This window comes from Apostichopus japonicus, chromosome 13 (assembly GCF_037975245.1).
Source record: "Apostichopus japonicus isolate 1M-3 chromosome 13, ASM3797524v1, whole genome shotgun sequence".
Lineage (NCBI taxonomy): Eukaryota > Metazoa > Echinodermata > Holothuroidea > Aspidochirotida > Stichopodidae > Apostichopus > Apostichopus japonicus.
The window spans coordinates 16,987,791-17,000,962 of record NC_092573.1 but is presented as its reverse complement, the minus strand read 5'-3'; the positions used below and the strand labels follow the sequence as shown (position 1 = coordinate 17,000,962).

Below are 13,172 nucleotides of genomic sequence, written 5' to 3'. Positions count from 1 at the left end.
ACTATCAAAAGGCCAGAATTAGCTTTCACATGATTTACCTCAACACAAAAAGAAAAGAAAGATGGCTCGAGTTCATAAACATTTGCACGGAACTATTGATCGTTACGAAAATGTGAATCTGGCCTAACCATGTTTTGTGAACATCTAAATATAGTAACCTATTATACACTATCAGTATGCATTTGCACTACAAAAGTAACGTTCACAGAAAAACAATGAGTCAATGATTACTGCAGGGTAAGCTGTAACTGGATAACGAATTGTGATGTTCTTTTACTTATTGGTGATTTTTGTTTCGAATTCGCATATATAAATTTGAAATATGAAGTGAGAAATAGCAAGATTTTATAAACCTCTAGCGTTGGGGTTAAATGCATGGAGGTAAATGTAGTTGCAACGATCTACGATTCTGAAGCCTAGGCCAAGACTCCTCATATAACCACAACATTGATATGACTAGGCCTAGCCCATTCAATTCTGAATGGTTCCATCCATAATGGTGCATAAACGTACGGTTGAGGTTTATCGGAAAAGTTTATCTTAACACTGTTCTTAAAAGAGCGTACTCAATCGATATCCAAAAGTCTAAATCAGCAAGGCCTATTGTAATGCTAACAAAGGAAGCTAGCAACCGCTGCTGCCCGTGGAAGCACTCTAAACCTGGAAGCAGACTCAAGCTCCGCCCACTCTGCATATTACTGAGAGAGAGGCAGTCGAGCTGTGGTCATGCTTTGCTGATTTCAATGAATGGACAATAGACGCTCACATGCCGTCATGACGGCGATTAGATTTGGCAATGGCCCCTAATGCACACTCAGTCATAATAGTTCAGTCTAAGCCTGCGCTGGCTAGGCCTAATAAACTTTGCTACAATGGTAGGCCACAGTGTACTAGTCGCTGTTACTTGTTAGGCAGAGCTTAGGCTTAATTATAAAGTCTTCAAGTCTTATACGCCCACTAAAAGCCCCATTGACCTACACACTAAATCTCAAAAGCAATGTGGTCTCTAAGTCTTGATAGAAGTTCTCACTACAGGTAGCCAAATGCTACCCGTCACTGGACAAGTTGGCCTTTCATGGCACCATCAACTTTCCGTACCATGACTGCGCATTTTTTTTGCTATCAGAGCCTGAAGTTTTTGTCACTTGTATTAAACCGCTTCACTCAGTAGTAAACAATTTTGTACTCTGCACCTGGGAGGCCTAAAGGGGCCAAAATTCCCTCAATTGACCCAATTTCTGCACCACGTGTACTTCCATACATGCTCTTCAACATGCAAGCCACAAAAAAAACAAGAACCCAAGGGCACTGTGGTTCCTTGCTTAGGGTATATGACAATACACATAATAATATCAAGCAAGATTGGGCTCAAATAGTCCAAGTTATGGTGGTCCTACATGTGCCCATAAAGTAACCAACACTGTAGCCAACACTTTTGTGATCACAAAATGTGATCGGATTTTTGATCAAAAGGCACTTTTGAGATCTAAATATGGCGTCGAAAATGTAAGAAATATAAGAGACCTACAAGCGTGTCAACAGATATGATAACATTGGTGACCTCAGATGGCATGACCTTTAAGTTTCAAAATGTTCCACCACCTCATTCACAACTTGTCCCAAAATATCAACCATGTCACACCTTGACATTGAGATTTAATTGCATTAAATGTCTAAATATTAACTTTGAACTTGTATACATAACTTCACACACAAAGGTCACCCAGAGGTCAACCAATTGACATTTTTGATCGGTGAGACCTAAATAGAGCATGACTGTCAAAATTCAAACATTTTTTCTTTGCCCAATTTCTCCCCCCAAAATACTACTTTTTTATCATTAGCTGACCTTTGGTGACGTTGGATCACATGACCGCTAAGTTTGAAAATATTCTCCTATACCATTTGCAACTTTTCCAAAAAAATGAACCTTGTAACACCTTGGAACTGGGAGTTATTGCATTAAATGTCTGAAAATTAACTTTGACCTCATATAACTTCGCACACGAAGGTCACACAGGGGTCAACCCGTTGACATTTGTGATCAGAAGGTATCTTTGACATCTGAAAATAGCATCGAAACTGTAAAAATCCACAAAACACGAAAAGGTCACCAAAGGTCAAATTGAGGTCAAGGGTCACCCAGATGCGGGTCAACAATTGGATTACATTGAAGCAACTCCCAACCCTAACGGACAATTTGTTCTCAAGTGATCGCAAAAATACTAGTTTTTTATTATTAGTTGACCTTTGGTGACCTTGTATCACATGACCGTTAAGTTTGAAAATATTCCCCTATACCATTTGCAACTTCTCTAAAAAAATCAGCCTTGTCGCACCTTGGAACTGGGAGTTATTGCATTAAATGTCTGAAAATTAACTTTGACCTCATATAACTTCGCACACGAAGGTCACACGGGGGTCAACCCATTGACATTTTTGATCAGAAGGTACCTTTAACATCTGAAAATAGCATCAAAACTGTAAAAATCCACAAAACACAAAAAGGTCACCAGAGGTCAAATTGAGGTCAAGGGTCACCCAGATGCGGGTCGACAATTGGATTACATTGAAGCAACCCCCAACCCTAACAGACAATTTGTTCTCAAGTTATCGCAAAAATATTAGTTTTTTATCATTAATTGACCTTTGGTGACCTTGGATCACATGACCGTTAAGTTTGAAAATATTCCCCTATACCATTTGCAACTTTTCCAAAAAAATCAGCCTTGTCGCACCTTGGAACTGGGAGTTATTGCATTAAATGTCTGAAAATTAACTTTGACCTCATATAACTTCGCACACGAAGGTCACACAGGGGTCAACCCATTGACATTTATGATCAGAAGGTACCTTTAACATCTGAAAATAGCATCGAAACTGTAAAAATCCACAAAACACGAAAAGGTCACCAAAGGTCAAATTGAGGTCAAGGGTCACCCAGATGCGGGTCGACAATTGGATTACATTGAAGCAACTCCCAACCCTAACAGACAATTTGTTCTCAAGTTATCGCAAAAATATTAGTTTTTTATCATTAATTGACCTTTGGTGACCTCGGATCACATGACCGTTAAGTTTGAAAATATTCCCCTATACCAATTGCAACTTGTCCAAAAATATCAAGCATGTCACACCTTGGAACTGGGAGTTGTTGCATTAAATGTCTGAAAATTAACTTTGACCTCGTATAACTTTGCACACGAAGGTCACACGAAGGTCAACCAATTGACATTTTTGATCGGAAGGTACCTTTGATATCCAAATCTAGCATCAAAACCTAACATTTTCTTTTTTGCTCGTTTCCTCCCAAAATAAGCACATTTTTTCTAATTTGACCTTTGACCTTGGTTTCAGATGTAGTTTAATCTCCTGATTCCAAAAAACAAAACGACAAGTCTGTACAGCCATCCTAACTCCGACCGAAAAACTTTGACCCCATATATCTTCGCACATAAAGGTCACACGGGGTCAACCTATTGACATTTATGATCAGAAGGTACCTTTGACATCTGAAAATAGCATCAAAACTGTAAAAATCCCCAAAAACACGTAGTCACCAGAGGTCAAATTGAGGTCAAGGGTCACCCAGATGCGGGTCGACAATTGGATAACACTGAAGCAACTCCCAACTCTAACGGACATTTCGTTCTCAAGTTATCGCAAAAATACTAGTTTTTTATCATTATTTGACCTTTGTTGACCTTGGATCACATTACCGTTATGTTTGAAAACGATCCCTTACCCCATTCACAACTACTCCCAAAATATCAATCATGTGGGACCCTGTCAATGGGAGTTATTGCTATTTTTAATATATTGGTTTTTGGCATCTAACTGACCTTTGGTGACCTTTGCGGGCACCAAAAAAAATAGGGATCTTCCTCTTACTATGGGCTATCCACCCAACAAGTTTGATCATGATACATCATTTCCTTATTGAGATATCGTGTACACAAGCCAAGCGTCACATACACACACACACACACACACGCACACACACACATACTCACCTCCACAATAATATTGGGACCAGTAACTTGGTACGTTTTGCATCAACAATTGTGGGACCTGATTTGTGGGACCAGAATGTACACCTTATGTGTGGGACCTTAAAAACACACCTTTGTGGGACCAGTCCAAATATGTGGGACCACAAAAACACACCTAAGAAACATCATTTGTGGGACCAGACCAAATTGTGGGACCACAAAAACACACTTGAGAAACATCATTTGTGGGACCAGACCAAATTGTGGGACCAAAAAAACACACCTGAGAAACATCATTTGTGGGACCAGACCAAATTGTGGGACCAAAAAAACACACCTGAGAAACATCATTTGTGGGACCAGATCAAATTGTGGGACCAAAAAAACACACCTGAGAAACATCATTTGTGGGACCAGATCAAATTGTGGGACCAAAAAAACACACCTGAGAAACATCATTTGTGGGACCAGATAAAACATGTTTCAAACTAAATTTGTGGAATCACACCCAATATGTGGGACCACAAATCATGCTGTTCCAACATGTCTGGGACCAAAAGCAGACCTTTCAAATGGTTTGGGTACCAATCCCAAAATGCAGGATTAACTCCTTTGTGGGACGTACCATCTAATGAACACAAATACCTAGTCTCTGTCTCTAAGACAGAAATTAAAGGAGCTTTGGTAGTTGAAAGATAAATTATACATAAGTTTCTGTACTGTTTCCCCCGAAATCAGCAATAGATATTCATCCTGCGAATATTTTCCGAAAAAAACTGCCTCAGCAATAGCAATTTCCAACAGAAATTTCTTTAATCGGCAGAAAAAACGGTATATATATGAATTTTTCTTAAGTTGACGTCCCAGCTCAATAAGTTGGAGGAATACTGTACAGAAAGTAAGGAACACATTTATCTCTCATAAATCCTCCTTTAGCCATTCAGATGTGTCAAGTTAAGGAACTGTAAATATGTTAGGAAAAGAACATTTTCAATTTTTCACAGTTGTCCTTATCTTTCAGTCTGCACTGCATATAATTTGACAAATTGACCAGAGTAATTCACTTTTCATTCAGTTTGAGTTTGAACTAATACCTTTTCATGCACAACAAAACTTGGCATCAAGGTATTCTAATTCGAAGTATTTCTCTGTTTAATTGATACATCAGAATAACTGCTGTATTGTTAAAAGAACTTTTTAAGAAATAATGTTAAAGTTTTTTTTTCTGTTAGTAGTGCTCAACAAGGATAGCAGCTTTATATGTATATATTCATACTGGGCAGAATCAACAATGTTGTCAGTTTGCACTAACATTTACAGTAGGCTCAAATGAGCACAGAAAATGTGGGACCAACCAACTATATATATATATGTATATATTTATATATATATATATATATATATTCTGTTTAAAGTATCTCTTTCGAGATCCGGCTTTAGGAATCACAAATGATTTCGAGTTGGTTAGCATCATGTTTGATCTCAAGAGTAAGGCAAAATATGTCACCAAAAACAGAACTAGTATTGTTCGATAAAGGTGACAAACGCCTACAGTGGAATTACGACCTTCCTTACCGGTTTCGAACCTCTGGACATACAATCAGCGTCCATAGCCTAGTGGTTAGGGTGTCCGCGTACAGAGCGGAAGGCCCGTGGTTCGAATCCCGGTGGAGGCTGAAAGTTTTTTCACTGTTCTTGATTTTCCTTCACATTACGTTTTCAACGGGGACACCCTAACCAACTAGGCCATGGACGCTGATTGTATGTCCAGAGGTTCGAAACAGGTAAGGAAGGTCGTAATTCCACTGTAGGCTATTGACACCTGTATCGAACAATACTAGTTCTGTTCGTGGTGACATATTTTGCCTTACTCTAGAGATCAAACATGATGCTAACCAACTCGAAAATCATTTGTGATTCCTAAAGCTGGATATATATATATATATATATATATATATACAGGGGCGGGATTTGAGTTGTGAAAGTGGGGGGGCCAAACCTGCCAGCAAGACTATCTAAGCGGAGCGCCACCATCGGTTGGCGCGGAGCGTACAAGAAATTTTTTGGCTTTACAAACCCTCCAGATGGCCGGAAACGGCACTTCCCGAGTGCTCTAAGCTGCATGTACCCATCCTTGAAATATGGATCTCATGTCTGCAATTGTATCTAGATAGTTAATTATCGTTTAAAAATTTGAAGAGGATTGATAGTAGAACATATGGTCAGATGGTGATGTACAACTTTTGTTATACGTCACTATCTAAGCGGAGCGCCATCATCGGTTGGCAAGGAGCGTCGAAATTTTCGATGAAAGGTACCCTTAGATCGGTAAAATTAACACCCATATAGGCTTTAAATTGCATTTAAACAATTAATGAACGTGTGTAATGTTAGGGAGGACGGATAGAAGAACTTATATGGTGATGTACAACTGAAGCTTATACGTCACTATTTAGACGGTGCACCACCATCAGTTGGCGCGGCGCGTCGAAATTTAAGCAGAAAGGATATCCTAGATCAGCAAAAATGACACCTCTGGTAACAATAAATCGCATCTAGACAGTTCTTTCCCCCTAAAATTATTAGTATATTGTGCATTGGACCAATCAAAAATATGTTCAGCACCCACTTCGAAATTCTCCCCGCGGTCCCCACTTCTTGGAGAACTTGGCAAATATTGGGGGCTGAACGAACATACCTTTACCCCCCCCCAAACTTTTTTCATGGGGGATAAGCCCCTCAAGTTCACCGGTTCCGTCGCCACTGAAGTCGAGGCGGGGTGACTTTTTGGATTTTACAATGCGACTAGGTGCAACATGGAGCAATATATTTACGGGTCATTTCATAGTACTGGCTGAGATTTGAAAATGAAATTATTACCTGGCAGTACCAGCATTATGTTTGAACTATTGCCAGATTATCAGGCAACATAGAAATTCATAATAAATACTTGAATGTTACTTACTGTTAATGAAGGGCTAGACCACTGGGGGTGGGGTGGGGTGGGGAGTGTGTCATGTGTCAGTGTATTGAATTTAATTATTGATATACCCGATATTCTGGCTTTGTAAATCGTTGCTCTGGATTTAGTTATTCAACGCATTCAGTAGAGCAGCAACGTTTAAAATCAATTCCTGAAGCTAGCACTGTAGCACATGCCGTGGGTTCATCACATGCAGAATTGAATCGCTAGTGTGTTAGCTCCAGGATTCGTAACCTGTGCTGCGGACCATGTGCTAGCTCCAGCTTCAGTTATTCATGCTACATGTTACGATGTTAAACACAAATTTGACTTAGATTCGAAACAAATAGGCCTATTGGATAGCTGTTGTGGGGGAATAATTTCGACTAGGGTTGTGCACATTTGTCTGCAAAAGCGACAAAAAAAGTGACTAAGGTTTGGGAAAAAGTGGGGGGGCAAATGCCCCCTCTTGCCCCCCCGTAATCCCGCCCATGTATATATATATATATATATAGTTAAAGTTATATAGTTAAAGATAATTCCTGGCCTAGCATATCCTGTTTTATAGCCCCACAGAAAACTTCGAGCCTCCACCGGGATTCGAACCCGGGCCTCCCGCTTTAAATATGTATATATATATATATATATATATATATATATATATATATATATATATATACCACTGGTTTGACCCATAGGGGGAAATGCAAAAAAGTGTACCATAAGGGGAAATTGAGGGAAAACACGAATAACATGGAAATAAATTATATTTTAATATCTAAATTTTCATGAAATACTTGTCATGATGTGCTCTAATGTGCTACATGTCTTTTGAGATTAAATTAATAAGATCTTAGGATATACCTTTTTTGGACCTTTAAAAATTTCCCCCGAACGTATTTTTCCTACTAATGAGGATTAGGGGGAAAAGTTTGTATTTCTCCTTAACAGTTTTTTGTATTTCTCCTTTACGGTTTCTTGTATATTTCTCCTAAACGTTGAAATAAGCAAATTTTCCTTTAAGGAGAAATACAAACATGTATTCGTAGTACAGAATTATGGTTACGGTGGGAGGATTGAGTGGTAGAGTAATTTCTCCGGGGACAAAACATATGATATGTAATAAACTTTGATGATGAATGAAAATAATCAATAATATAATCTATGATAAGTTTAATATATTTATTATATCATCAGACAGTGAGGAGCCCATATAAAAGCGCAATAAAAGGGCTGAAAAACTTCGAACTACTCACACGATCGCACTTATCCCACCTCCCTCCCCCTTTCCCTCTTTCGTGGGTAACTCTAGCCCAACCATCTGTTCAGAAAATCGGTAAAGGAAAGCTACCACGGGCGTTGTGGGTAGGGGCGGGTATTGCGACCCCTTTTAATACCCTATTAGTTTTCGAGAATTACAGTTTTCACTCTGGCTAATTATTAGTTTAGTTACACAAGGATCAGGAAGCTTTACAGTAGCTTATTTGAGACCCTATCCGTGATAGATCATGGATGAACACCGGCTTACTTCAAGCCTACTAATTTCGATAATTGTTCAGAGGGAAACTTGAAGAGGCAGGGGTGTGAATTCTCTCCCATTCCTGCTCCCGGGACGGCCTTTTAAAGTCCCCATCAGTTTTTTTTTTCGATACATTTGTACCACTGGCCCTCACTTCACAATCTTTTTAATCACTCTGGTTAAGCAAGTAAGCAACCGAGTATAGCTATCTGCTTGAAAGCTACATAGACTATTTACTACAAAAGCTATATGTTAATGTAACAGTCAAAATTTGTATTTCTAATTAGATACATGTTTCTTGTATTTCTCCTTAACGTTGAAAAAAGCAGAAATTCCCTTAAGGAGAAATACAAACATGTATTCGTTGTACAGAATTATGGTTACGGTGGGGAGGATTGAGTGGTAGAGTAATTTCTCCGGGGACAAAACATATGATATTTAATAAAATTTAATGATAAATGAAAATAATCAATAATATAAACTATGATAAGTTTAATATTATTTATTATATCATCAGGAATGTGAGGGGTTCATATAAAAGCGCAAAAAAAGGGCAGAAAAACTTCAAACTACTTACACGGTCGAACTTACCCCAACTCCCTCCCCCTTTCCCTCTTTCATGGGAAACTCTAGCCCAACCATCTGTTTAGAAACGTTCAAGCGTCTCGTATATGAAAATCGGTAAAGAAAAGCTACCAGGGGCGTTATGGGTAGGGGCGGGGATTGCGACCACTTTAATACCCTATTAGTTTTCGAGAATTACAGTCTCCACTCTGGCTAATTATTAGTTTAGTTACCCAAGGATCAGGAAGCTTTACAGTAGCTTATTTGAGGCCCTATCCGTGTTAGATCATGGATGAACACCTGCTTACTTCAAGCCTTCTATTTTCGATAATTGTTCAGAGGGTAAAGAGGCAGGGGTGTGAATTCTCTCCCATTCCTGCTCCCAGGACCGCCTTTTAAAGTCCCCATCAACTTTTTTTCTCGATGCATTTGTACCGCTGTCCATCACTTCCCAATCTTGTTAATCACTCTGGTTAAGCAAGTAAGCATCTGAGTATAGTCATCTGCTTGAAGGCTACATAGACTATTTACTACAAAAGCTATGTTAATGTAACAGTCAAAATTTGCATTTCTAATTAAATACAGGTTTCTTGTATTTCTCCTTAACGTTGAAATAAGCAAAACTTCCCTTAAGGAGAAATACAAACATGTATTCGTTGTACAGAATTATGGTAACGGTGGGGAGGATTGAGTGGTAGAGTAATTTCTCCGGGGACAAAACATATGATATGTAATAAAATTTGATGATAAATGAAAATAATCAATAATATAAACTATGATAAGTTAAATATTATTTATTATATCATCAGGAATGTGAGGGGTTCATATAAAAGCGCAATAAAAGGGCTGAAAAACTTCAAACTTCTCACACGGTCGCACTTACACTACCTCCCTTCCCCCTTCCCCTCTTTCATGGGAAACTCTAGCCCAACCATCTGTTCTGAAACGTTCAAGCGTCCCGTATACGAAATTAGGTAAAGGAAAGCTACCAGGGGCGTTGTGGGTAGAGGCGGGGGTTGCGACCAATTTAATACCCTATTAGTTTTCGAGCATAACAGTATTCACTCTGGCTAATTAATAGTTTAGTTTAGTTACCCAAGGATCAGGAAGCTTTACAGTAGCTTATTTGAGAACCTATCCGTGATAGATCATGGATGAACACCGGTTTACTTCAAGCCTTCTATTTTCAATAATTGTTCAGAGGGTAAAGAGGCAGGGGTGTGAATTCTCTCCCATTCCTGCTCCCGGGACCGCCTTTTAAAGTCCCCATCAACTCTTTTTTCTCGATACATTGGAACCACTGGCCCTCACTTCACTAACTTAGTAATCACTCTGGTTAAGCAAGTGAGCAACTGAGTATAGTTATCTGCTTGAAGGTTTCATAGACTATTTACTACAAGGTTATGTTAATGTAACAGTCAAAATTTGCATTTCTAATTAGATACAGGTTTCTTGTATTTCTCCTTAACGTTGAAATAAGCAAAACTTCCCTTCAGGAGAAATACAAACATGTATTCGTTGTACAGAATTATGGTAACGGTGGGGAGTATTGAGTGGTAGAGTAATTTCTCCGGGGACAAAACATATGATATGTAATAAAATTTGATGATAAATGAAAATAATCAATAATATAAACTATGATAAGTTTAATATTATTTATTATATCATCAGGAATGTGAGGGGTTCCTATAAAAGCGCAATAAAGGGGCTGAAAAACGTCAAACTTCTCACACGGTCGCACTTACACTACCTCCCTTCCCCCTTCCCCTCTTTCATGGGAAACTCTAGCCCAACCATCTGTTCTGAAACGTTCAAGCGTCGCGTATACGAAATTAGGTAAAGGAAAGCTACCAGTGGCGTTATGGGTAGGTTCGGGGATTGCGACCACTTTAATACCCTATTAGTTTTCGAGCATAACAGTATTCACTCTGGCTAATTATTAGTTTAGTTTAGTTACCCAAGGATCAGGAAGCTTTACTGTAGCTTATTTGAGAACCTATCCGTGATATATCATGGATGAACACCGGTTTACTTCAAGCCTTCTATTTTCAATAATTGTTCAGAGGGTAAAGAGGCAGGGGTGTGAATTCTCTCCCATTCCTGCTCCCGGGACCGCCTTTTAAAGTCCCCATCAACTTTTTTTTTCTCGATACATTGGAACCACTGGCCCTCACTTCACTAACTTAGTAATCACTCTGGTTAAGCAAGTAAGCAACTGAGTATAGTTATCTGCTTGAAGGTTTCATAGACTATTTACTACAAGGTTATGTTAATGTAACAGTCAAAATTTGCATTTCTAATTAGATACAGGTTTCTTGTATTTCTCCTTAACGTTGAAATAAGCAAAACTTCCCTTAAGGAGAAATACAAACATGTATTCGTAGTACAGAATTACGGGTACGGTGGGGAGGATTGAGTGGTAAAGTAATTTCTCCGGCTACAAAACATATGATGTGTAATAAAATTTGATGATAAATGAAAATAATCAATAATATAAGCTATGATAAGTTTAATATTATTTATTATATCATCAGACTGTAAGGAGCCTATATAAAAGCGCAATGAAATGGCTGAAAAACTTCGAACTATTCACACGGTCGCACTTACCCTACCTCCCTTCCCCCATCCCCATTCCTCTCTTTCATGGGTAACTCTAGCCTTACCATCTGTTCTGAATCGTTCGAGCGTCTCGTATACGGAAATAGGTAAAGGAAAGCTACCAGGGGCGTTATGGGTAGGGGCGGGGATTGCGACCACTTTAATACCCTATTAGTTTTCGAGCATAACAGTATTCACTCTGGCTAATTAATAGTTTAGTTTAGTTACCCAAGGATCAGGAAGCTTTACAGTAGCTTATTTGAGACCCTATCCGTGATATATCATGGATGAACACCGGCTTTCTTCAAGCCTACTAATTTCGATAATTGTTCAGAGGGTAAAGAGGCAGGGGTGTGAATTCTCTCCCATTCCTGCTCCCAGGACCGCCTTTTAAAGACCCCATCAACTTTTTTTTCGATACTTTGGTACCACTGACCCTCACTTCACAAACTTAGTAATCACTCTGGTTAAGCAAGTAAACAACTGAGTATAGTTATCTGCTTTAAGGCTACATAGACTATTTACTACAAGGTTATATTAATGTAACAGTCAAAATTTGCATTTGTATTTAGATACAGGTTTCTTGTATTTCTCCTTAACGTTGAAATAAGCAAAACTTCCCTTAAGGAGAAATACAAACATGTATTCGTAGTACAGAATTATGGTTACGGTGGGGAGGATTGAGTGGTAGAGTAATTTCTCCGGGGACAAAACATATGATATGTAATAAAATTTGATGATAAATAAAAATAATAAATAATATAAACTATGATAAGTTTAATATTATTTATTATATCATCAGACTGTAAGGAGCCTATATAAAAGCGCAATAAAATGGCTGAAAAACTTCGAACTAATCACACGGTCGCACTTACCCTACCTCCCTTCCCCTTCCCCTCTTTCATGGGTAACTCTAGCCTTACCATCTGTTCTGAATCGTTCGAGCGTCTCGTATACGGAAAAAGGTAAAGGAAAGCTACCAGGGGCGTTATGGGTAGGGGCGGGGATTGCGACCACTTTAATACCCTATTAGTTTTCGAGCATAACAGTATTCACTCTGGCTAATTATTAGTTTAGTTTAGTTACCCAAGGATCAGGAAGCTTTACAGTAGCTTATTTGAGACCTTATCCGTGATAGATCATGGATGAACACCGGCTTTCTTCAAGCCTTCTGTTTTCGATAATTGTTCAGAGGGTAAAGAGGCAGGGGTGTGAATTGTCACCCATTCCTGCTCCCAGGACCGCCTTTTAAAGTCCCCATCAACTTTTTTTCGATACTTTGGTACCACTGACCCTCACTTCACAAACTTATTAAACACTCTGGTTAAGCAAGTAAGCAACTGAGTATAGTTATCTGCTTGAAGGCTACATTGATTACTTACTACAAAAGCTATGTTAATGTGACAGTCAAAATGTGCATTTCTAATTAGATACAGGTTTCTTGTATTTCTCCTTAACGTTGAAATAAGCAAAACTTCCCTTAAGGAGAAATACAAACATGTATTCGTAGTACAGAATTATGGTTACGGTGGGGAGG

At 38.7% G+C, this 13,172-nt stretch overlaps 2 protein-coding genes across 6 annotated transcripts in view; one reads left to right on the top strand and one right to left on the bottom strand.

Annotated features, from left to right (window-relative positions):
* LOC139979209 (uncharacterized) overlaps positions 1-13,172 on the bottom strand; it is a 182,176-nt gene that overhangs the window by 84,581 nt on the left and 84,423 nt on the right. The window lies entirely within an intron of this gene.
* The window catches only part of LOC139979202 (52 kDa repressor of the inhibitor of the protein kinase-like), a 168,954-nt gene that overhangs the window by 79,626 nt on the left and 76,156 nt on the right, over positions 1-13,172 (top strand). The window contains exon 1 of one of the 4 annotated variants that reach the window (XR_011797110.1): positions 367-381. The exons of the other annotated variants lie outside the window; for them this stretch is intronic. The gene's annotated coding sequence lies outside the window, so the exon portion shown is untranslated. Of the gene's footprint in view, positions 1-366; positions 382-13,172 lie in introns of those variants that run through there. 4 annotated transcript variants of the gene reach the window in all.